The following is a 10267-nucleotide window of genomic DNA, read 5'->3' on the forward strand; positions in this document are numbered from 1 at the left end:
CTTCATTCCCATATTGTTAAGAAAATAAAAAACCATAAATTAATTACAGGTGAAAACTGATAGACAATTGCACCTTTAGTCGACTCAACTACGACAGACAAATATGAAGATGGAGATACTTCAGGTCAGTTCATCTTATCTATTTCCTTTGCTCGAGACTAGGTATCTCTTTCAGATTCATCAAGTAGGAAATTTGCAGGCACATCTTGGATTTGGAATTGCGGTATCTTCTTTGCAACCTCAGGAATTCCCTTTCTTGAGGAGTTGAGAAAGAGGGTCGTATATATGGACCTAACTATGGCAGGCCAATAGTCAAAAAGAATTAGCTGAGGTTAGTTTATCTCATATATTTTGTTCTTATAACCATTACTTAAGTCCCAAGTAAATTAATTTCACTACCAAAACTGCAATGCTTTGTTTTTCTTTGATTATGAATTTCTACATTGGGAACTTGCACAGTTACACTCATTCCTTCATGATGTTAGCTTTGTTAAATTACACGTTACAAGCAAAAAAAAAGCTTGAAGATTCTTTCAAACGCGATGGAAGTTTGAAGTCTCAAGAGATTTGGTCATATTGAAGAAAGACAGCACATTTAGCCATTGATCCCACCTCTTAAGCCGATGAACTGCTACGGTTTTGGGTCTCAAGTCAAGTCCTGTCACTAAGGTGGAGGAAAGAGACCCCTAACTTTGTTTTGACATCATTTGATTCAAACTTATCCTGTCAAAAGTACAATAATTCCTGAATGATTCCTATTATGTGTCATGTTGTCTGTCGAGTTCCAATCCTATTGTTTTATGAGAGTGAAAACCTCCAATTGAAACGAGTGTTTCTTGATTTACCCACCAGAAATATTTTTGTAATGCTTGGTGAAATTAAAATGACATGTAAAGTTTCATGGATCTCACGGTTCTTCCTTTCGAATTTTGCAGGGTCAAATGGTAACATTAGTTGAATATATGTTGCTTCTGTATCGTGCATTTCATTAATGGAACTTGCAGAATGAGAATTCAAGAAAAGGTTATACGTATACAGCCAACTAGAGACGGAGTTCAGAGATCCTCCTTTAATCAGTGGCGGACCCACATTATTACTAGGATAAAATTGGGGCTTATTTATGTTACGACTTCAAAATTCAAATAGTAATTGTGGATTTTGGTGGTCCTAATTCCTAAACAATTGGAAAGCTATAAATGGCGAATCAACATTTGGCACTTACTGTTACATAGTTCCATTACCTACAAATAAAACAGCAGCAAAGACCACGCTTTTCTACAAATTCTAAGTAGAACATTTGATGTTATAGACTTGAGAGCATATGATAAGCGTCAACACTGCAGAGTGTCAAAAGCTGTTACTGATATAAGTTAAACAGATGAAGATTTTCTGTGTTATGGCAAAATGATAAATGAAAGCATCTAGACTTGGAAAAAAAATGTCACATTCTCTTACTAGGAGTTCATGAATTTGAATTTATACCAATTGACAATGGCTACTACAGGCCATGTTACAAGCATGACTAAAAGAAAATAAAAAACCACATTGTTCAAATCTCTATACAAAATCATATCTCTTCAAGATGAAGAAATGATCACCAAACTGATCAGATAATTCCACCCTAAGCTCGGAAAATCATTAGTGTATGCGAAATGATGATCTAGCACCATGCATATATGCAAATAAACAAAATTAAACCAAAAAGATACCCTAATGCATAATTTTGCTTTGTTGTGATCCATATCTCTTCAAAGATGAAGAAATGACCACCAAAACGATCACATAATTTCACCCTAAGCTCGAGAAAATCATTAGTGTATGCAAAATGATGATCTAGCACCATGCATATATGCAATGAAACATCCAAACCAAAAAGATACCCTAATGCATAATTTTGCTTTGTTGTGATCCATTAAAATGCACAACTTATTCCGTGCTATAGTTTATAATGGATTAGTTAATTGATATGTATTAGTTATTGTATATGGATATGGATTAGTTAATAGATATGGATACTGAATTAGTTAATGGATCAACAAATGAAATTCTTATGCTATACAACCTGCTTTGTCATATTAAAATATATATAAAGACATCAATATTCACAAAGCACACACCATCATTGAAAGGTTTACTTAATTCCTTCCACTTTCTTCTCTTGAAGGTTCGTTTTTTTTTTCCTGGATCAAGGTTTTTCCCTGGTACACCATCTTTGAAAGGACTCCAAATTCTTTCCACTTGAAGGTTAGTATTTTTAATCACACGCAGTGTATTTACAGAATCGTTGGGAGCATTCGACTAACATCATATAGTTTCAAGGAGCCATTATCGAGCCAAAGAAATGAGTCATTATTTCAATTAAATCAAAATAATGTCAGCAAGGATTCATAAAGTTAAAAAATCTACAAGCCTTTTCTGTTTTGGATAAGAAAACTCTAGAATTTGAAATGTTGCAAGGAAGAAAAATTCTAAACATCAACATGTCTACCAAACATTCAACAACGGTTTAAACTATAAACAGACGGAACTAGAAAGCACGGATGCACGTCATAGGTCATGATATGATGTGCTACATTAAGATCTCCTATGCAAATTCAACAGGTTATATCATAGTAAGATGATACACCTCATTCAATAGAACGAAGGAGGTCAGATACTCAGAAGTAATATAGTAAGGTTGGCTACCAGTTGCGAGATTTCCAAAAGTGTACTACAGTGGATTGTGTCTCACGCATTTGCATTTAGCATGATAAAATTCCTCCTTGAGTTGGTCAATAGCCTAAAAAACATAGATATCTCCTTTAAACTAGGGATTTCTGCTTAAACAAAGAGGGTGTCCGAATTATAATGAGTGCTAAACAACAAAATTTCTTATAACTGTTATGTAGATCATTATATAGATCACAAGTTGTTCACAAACCTTTGATGGATGTCTTTTAAGCTAACAGAGCGCTACCACATTGTTCAGTGTTTCTGAAGACCTATAACCAACAACACTTCCATTCTCATGGTTCATGGCAACTATTTCACCATCCAAAGTACCAAAAACCATGAGACTAGGATCAGATAGATGGCACTCAAATTGCCTTGGACGAAATCTTTTAATTTCTTCCCCAGTTACGCTGCTTAGCTTTGGCACCGGATCAATAGACGGCCATGCCGAAGAACCCACTTTAGCAGCAGAAATTGACATGGAGAAGAAATATTGACTTTTACGAAGAGGAAATTGTGACTTTACATTGGAACATTGTCTCGACTGGCCTATAAATGATCCTTTCTCACGCTACGCAATATACTAACAAGATTCTCCTTGCTCTGCGGTTGTAAGGTAAGCATTCATAGTAATCTTGAGCCTGATAACTTTGGCCAGACTCTCTATCTCAGATCGGTTATGGACAAGTTGTCCAAAACTTCCAAACGAGGCAAAGATGCTACCATGTATTCTTCTCAGTAGTGTTTCTCAAAACAAATTGGAGAAGGATGATGTGGCACATATTTCTTTGAAGCGACATCTGCATCACCTACAGGTTTGTCTTGAATTGAATGGGCAAGCCAAAACCGATCCTTCCTGCAGGAAACAACATCTTTGGAGTTTTCCCCGCCAACCAAAAAGATCCATCACCAAATGCAATGTTGTATATAGTTCTCAATGAAATAATCGAATGTACTATACCTCATTCTCCGCAATAAAGATGTGTACTCAACTCGTGAAACATATTAGACAATAGATCATCTAATCCCGGTCTCTGGCGTGGACTTGAAAATTCCACTTCACTATCATCGGATGATTCCTCGGTTGGGTTTTCAAGGGGATTCTGGCCCATAATCAAGGCATCCAAAAATAAATGCCTAAATCTTCCCTCTCTAAGATGATATTGTGAATTTTGAGTTTCTCGACCGTTATTAGCAAGGGATGGTCTACCAGGAGAACAATTTCCTAGATGATCCAAATAACTAGAGTTAGAAGCAAGAACAATTTATCAATGGATGATTTAGAACATGGTCCAGTATCATTGCAACACAAACAATTCTGGAACCGGAGTTCCACCAGAGAATGTAGCTTTGATAGTGCAGCACTGGTTGTCTAGAGAATATTCATGTAGCAATTCAAATTGAAAGAACACCCTCCTGGCATCTCAGTTCTCAGCTTCTTCAACCTCTTCAACCTCTACAAAATTCAAAGTCCTATCAAAGTTCTCAGTTATCCATGTTAAAAATAAAGACAAACTCCAAAACAAGAAAGAAAAAGATCTTGATAACATACTGCTGCAATGCAAGCAACCATGATAGGACCAATAATTCTTTCAACTCTTGGATATAGAAGAGTTTGCGAGATTAGAAGTCCAACACCTAATAATAGATAAACAAGTAAGTAACACTACCACGTGTACAAGAAATATCACTAAATTCACATATTTGTTTGATTCTTTGCTTTAACTGACTCCTTTTCTTTCCAGGCTTCCAGCAGTATTCTGTTCTACATGATTTCGGTTGACGAGAATTTATCCAGCAGAAAGCGATGGACACCAACAACAATCCAACTTGAAAAATTACATCAAGTATTTGATCAATTCAATGGAAGTCCAAATAAATAGATAATTAACAATTTGAAAGCTGAACTAAATCAACACGGTAATGTTTCGCAACATGCGTGCTAAGTTGAAAAGAAAAGCATTCATTAATGCAGAGAAAGATTCGGATGAAATTCAAGTAGAGATTCAAATTTCTCCAAAGAAGACCAAGCCTAATAATATAGAAGAAACTTCTGGTGACATTGTTCCTTCACAAGAAAGTATGTCTTAACTTACAACAATTCTGACAAGTACTTTATATATTCATCATACTAATATTACTCTTAAATTGCGGTCAAAGATCAAGTATCGCTTAGAAAAAACAACAACTACAAAAGTCTACCCCAAAAAAAAAAAAAACAGAGGAGGAAAACACAGAAGAGAAGTTATAAATCTAATCGTCTTAGTATAATGAAACGTTTTGGTAAATATTTTCTTCTTATGTATTCAATTTATTGTTCTTATATCATCAAATACTTTATTAAATGACATATTATTATTTTTTAAACAGTATTTATGCCCGGAACAAGTGAAGAAGAAGCTAAAATAAATAGAGCTAAATGAAAATAGATGTTGAATTTGAAGAGCATTGGAAACGATAATTACATTGACGATGAAAGTGATGATGATTACCTATCACAAATGAGTGGATCAGATTCCGACATTGAAGTGGACAATGAAACTGAAGTTTCCATTTCACGTGGAATAGATGTCTCACATAAAAGTAATTTTCTTACAAAGAATGTTTTATATTCTTATTATAATTAAATTAAATTTAATTTTAATCAACTTTTTGCCTTGCAGGAAGTTGTTTTGAGCCTTTGGATTTTGGATGTCCAACATCCATATGTTCTCACTGTGGAGCTATTGTCTGGTACGAAGAAAGGAATGATAGGAGCAAAAAACCTATTAATCCTAAATTCTCCATATGTTGTCAGAATGGAAAGGTTCAATTGCCTCCATATGTTGTCAGAATTTTGTAATCGTTAAATTACATGGAAAACATCAGCATTTACAACTCAATGTTCGCGTTCGATCACATCTACTGGTTGACAAGTTCAGAGTTCAGTTAATGATGGAAAGGCACCTTTTGTTTATAAAATAAAAGGGCAAAATCACCACAAAATTGGAACATTGCTTCAAGCTGAAGGAGTACGTCCAAGGTTTGCACAGTTGTACATACATGATACTAAGAATGAAATGACCCACAGGTTGAACTCTCTTAGTAAGAAAATTGTTAAGAGGAATCCAAAATATGCTTTAGATTCTAGCATTGTTCAAGGATTGATAAATATGTTGAATGTTACCAACGAACTCACCAAGACTTATAGAATGGCAAGGGATAGATTTAAAGAATGTTATGTGGCTGACGTCAGCATACAATTGATTAATAGAAGACAAAAAGATAGAAGACTTTATAATTTGCCATCATCAAAAGAGATAGCTGGTCTAATCGTTTGCAACGGTGATGAATTTAATGAGCACAGAGATGTTATTCTGGACAAGAAAGGATTTGGCTTGAAGAGAATCAACGAATTGCTACCAAGTTTCATGGCAATGCAATATCCACTTTTGTTCCCCCATGCTGAAGATGGATACAGACTTGACATTCCATATAGAAACAATGCAATAGTTGGAAAAAGAAAAAAATATTAGCATGAGAGAATATTATGCTTTTAGATTACAACTCAGACGCAATGAAGGCCAGACTATAGTTTGTGGGAAAAAATTGAGACATCAACTTTGTGTAGATGCTTATACAGCTGTTGAACAAAATATAATGGATTGGGTTCGAAATAATCAACAAACGATTCGGGCAGAATTGTATCAAGGATTAGTAGATGCAGTTGTTGCTGGTGACACGAGGCCTGGTACTGTAGGCAAACGGTTAGTTTTTCCTTCATCTTTCACAGGTGGTCCGCGGTACATGGTATAGAACTATCAAGATGCCATTGCAATATGCAGGCACACAGGTTCCCCAGATCTCTTCATTACTTTTACATGCAACCCTAAATGGCCAGAAATCCAGAGATGTATTGACATGATAGCTCCTGGTTATAAACCAGAAGACTTTCCCGATATTGTTGCAAGAGTTTTTGAGATGAAATTGCACGAACTGATGACTGATTTACAAAAGCGCAAGAAATTTGGGAAGGCTTGGGCAGGTAACCTATATACTATATTGTTTTAAATAATTTAAAAAGTCATAATATTTTATGAAAATATTAATAAATACGGGTTTTGTTAATGTTTTGCAGCATTATACACTATTGAATTCCAAAAGAGAGGTACAGGTATCTTTGAACAGATAAATTGCTCTAATCAATATATATTACAAAAATAAAATCAGAGATTAACTAATGAGTTTTATCAATGTCTGCTACTTCCCTTTTAATTTGAATGAGTGATTAAAATAATTTTTCATATCTCATAGTTATGTATAGTTGCTAATATTATTTAGAATAATCTAATATAACGGCACCCGTTCGTAGGACGGGTTCGAAAACTAGTTTTTATATGAAGTCGTTCTTTGATACCTATTTAACTCGAGCAAATCACTTACCACATTTTTCAACTGTTATGCCTTTTTCTTTTCTTTTTTTTTTTTTTTTTTTTTTTTTTGGTAAACACACTATATATATAGTGCTATAGCCACTTGATAATTACATTGACTTAGATCATCCTGCAGAAGCCTTTATAACCAAATGGACGATTGCAGAAGCCTTTATAACCAAATGGGCGATTCTAACTCCCAGAAACAGTCCCGGAGATGAATAGCCCAAGTTGCTAACAGGGGTACAACCTTATTACAAGATCTATCTACATGGATTACAAGTAGAGAATAAAAAAAGTATGTAAATTCTTGTGCATCTATGATAATAGTACGGGCTGTCCTCCCGATGTTAGCAGCTAGTCTATTCCAAAAATCAGCTACTGTCTTGCAATCAGTTTTTAGTATTATTCTCTGGTAGCCTAGAACGTATGCCAATTGGATGGCGCATTTGAGCCCCCTGCTCTCTCCCTCCTCGGCTTCTCGTCCACTTGTTCTAGATGTGCCCGTTGCTAAGAAATAGTCATTGTCATCATGCATAAGGGCATCTCCAATGGAGAGTGTATATATACACCTCCACATAAGTGCCACATAGGTGCCACTAGGATTTTATGACCCCTCTTACACGCTAATATAGTTTCCACACCCAAAATGGTATCCAATGCAACAAAGCTTAAGAGTTTGTAAAATTTTAAAAACTGAGAAAAAACGACGGTCAAAGTCCGTCGCAAGTGGTTTAACTAAAAAAGAAATAAAACGCACGTCACTTTAAGTAACGTCCGTGGTTTACTAAAAAGTGGCCCAACCAATAAATGACAGTCTTTGTCCGTCGCAAACATTACAATTCTCAAAATAAATAAAATAGATGTGAGTTTAAGTGACATCCGAATTTCTTTTTAGTTGGGACGTTATTTCAACTGACGCCCGAGATGTTTATTAACTAATAGCGAGATGGGGAATTTCCCACCCCCTCTATTAACTATTAGCTTATCACCTGGGATTCGCACCCCCCATTGGAAACATATTTTTGACATTTAGAGTGTAAATTTTACACTTTAAACAATTTACACCCCCCATTGGAGGTGCCCTAACATAACCAATACCAATAGGTTGACATAGAACGAAGGTGGAGCAAACCAACTATTGTTTCCAGGTAGAAAGGTGGATGGTTGACAAGATAATTTAATAATGTAAAAGCAGTAGTTAAACAATACTAAATCATGCATATCAATATATAATAATATTCTCTAAAACAGTTGTTATATGGGAGTAGTCGTGTTCGAACCACTCTTGCTTGCACGTACTTGTAACGAATTTAGACTAATTAAACTATTAACTAATGGGAGAGTGATATATGAGGCTAAGAAAACAGTAAATATAATTGCAAAAATAGTAGATTTAAATGAAGAGAGAAAGATATAGAGAGGGGTAATTCACCACACGATTCGATTGGCTATTAGTTTAGTCATTGAATCGCTTGTTGATCCCTAGTGAATACCAAGTCATCTCTGATCATGGTTTCACTAACATGAGAGTTTAGCTCCACCACAAATATCTTTGATGGTGGCTCTAAACTCTAGTTCATCAGTATGAGGTTTATCTCTAAACACTCACAACAATGAACTTAAAACTCTATTCTAAACAACAACTACTCTAACAAGCAATCATCCTCACATGACTTCATTAACCCCATCTAATGGAGGTTTTAGCCTTGTGTCATTAGATTATCTATATTAAAACAGTAAATTTATGACATTAAAGTAAAGAGAATAATTGAATTGAAGAACTAAAGGCTTTTATTGAAAGGTTTTAATGGTGGCTACAAACTAAACTAATTCTAACCCTAAACTAAACTACAACTACACTAAACTAATTATTAACTAAGGAGGGGAAGGAGATAATAAGTTTAACCTTAATCCTCTTTATATAGGAGAGGGTTATAATTTCATGCATGGGCTAAAAAGGAGGACTTTGGGCCTCTAATGTGAGCCCAAAGTCTATTAGGTAAAGTTTAAAGAGGCCACAACTGCTGGAAATTACTTCAGTGCCATTTTCGTCCGCTTTTACAGTTCTGATTGGGACAAGGCCGGGTCCCATTGGAAAGCTTATTCCGAGAGCCGATCATTTTGACATAAAGTAGGCCCAATTCCAAATATACAACCTATTAAAGTTCAGTTGACTTTTCTGTCATTTTTCTACCCGGATTGACTTTGACTGGGTTTGAAAAAGGCTTTTCTCTATGATTCTTAGGCTTTAAATGTAGAACTTCCTTGACAATCATCTTGACTCGTTTTCCATGCAAAAGTGGTGTTTTTAGTCACCTAATCAACTTCAAGTCTTGAAATTCTTAAAAACACGTAAACATTACTAACTCTTATTTATTATAAACATAATTGGCCTAAATAGAGTACTATTAAGGGGTTTAAACTACACTTTTGGGTGCTTATCACACCACCCCCAAACAGTATTTTGCTTGTTCTCAAGCAAAAAAGATGAGAAATAAAAACAGATAAGTGTCAAAATATGTGGTCCTAACTAATCTCGTTTCGCAGAGTGCGATTACATTGACTATATATAATAATGCTTTAAACCACTAGGAATTCCCTAGTGGACAAGTTATAGCCTCGTGAGAGTTTTCTAGAGAAGATATTAACAAACTTCATTTATATTACAACAACTAAGAAATAAAAGTAATGTCCCCTAATTTTATCTCAGAATCTATACATCTCACTAACATTTAAACAAGGATCATCAATCTAACTCCAAAATTAATACATGCATACTAATCAAATCATCTTAAGAGAAACAACAATACAATGAACTATGCTATAAAATGTAATGACAGGTCCATTTCTGAAATTTTTGGGTAGCGTGCCTTAAGTAGGTTATCATAAGAAATGTGTCAAGACACATAACACTCTGATTTTTCCACTCAAATTTGCTAACTCCAGTGTCATTGCATTTTGCTAACTCCAGTGGGCACACGTTTTCTCATAATCTCAATGACAACCCAAGAAACCTGAGGTCGATCAAACACATCTACCACTTACTATCACACTAAATTAATCCTAATTGAGCTAGAGGTCTTTATTAGGTGATACGGGGGTTGAGGTGATGGTTTAAGAAAAAATGGAATGGATATTCA

At 35.0% G+C, this 10267-nt stretch overlaps 1 long non-coding RNA gene across 1 annotated transcript; it reads left to right on the forward strand.

The window, feature by feature from the left end:
• LOC147486707 (uncharacterized) lies at positions 1-1227 on the forward strand. The gene is made up of 3 exons (XR_015202341.1): positions 1-124; positions 200-331; positions 936-1227. It is a non-coding gene; the product is annotated as an uncharacterized LOC147486707 (long non-coding RNA).
• Positions 1228-10267: the final 9040 nt, after the last annotated feature.

The sequence above is a fragment of the Coptis chinensis genome, chromosome 7 (genome assembly GCF_015680905.1).
Source record: "Coptis chinensis isolate HL-2020 chromosome 7, ASM1568090v1, whole genome shotgun sequence".
NCBI classification, from domain to species: domain Eukaryota; kingdom Viridiplantae; phylum Streptophyta; class Magnoliopsida; order Ranunculales; family Ranunculaceae; genus Coptis; species Coptis chinensis.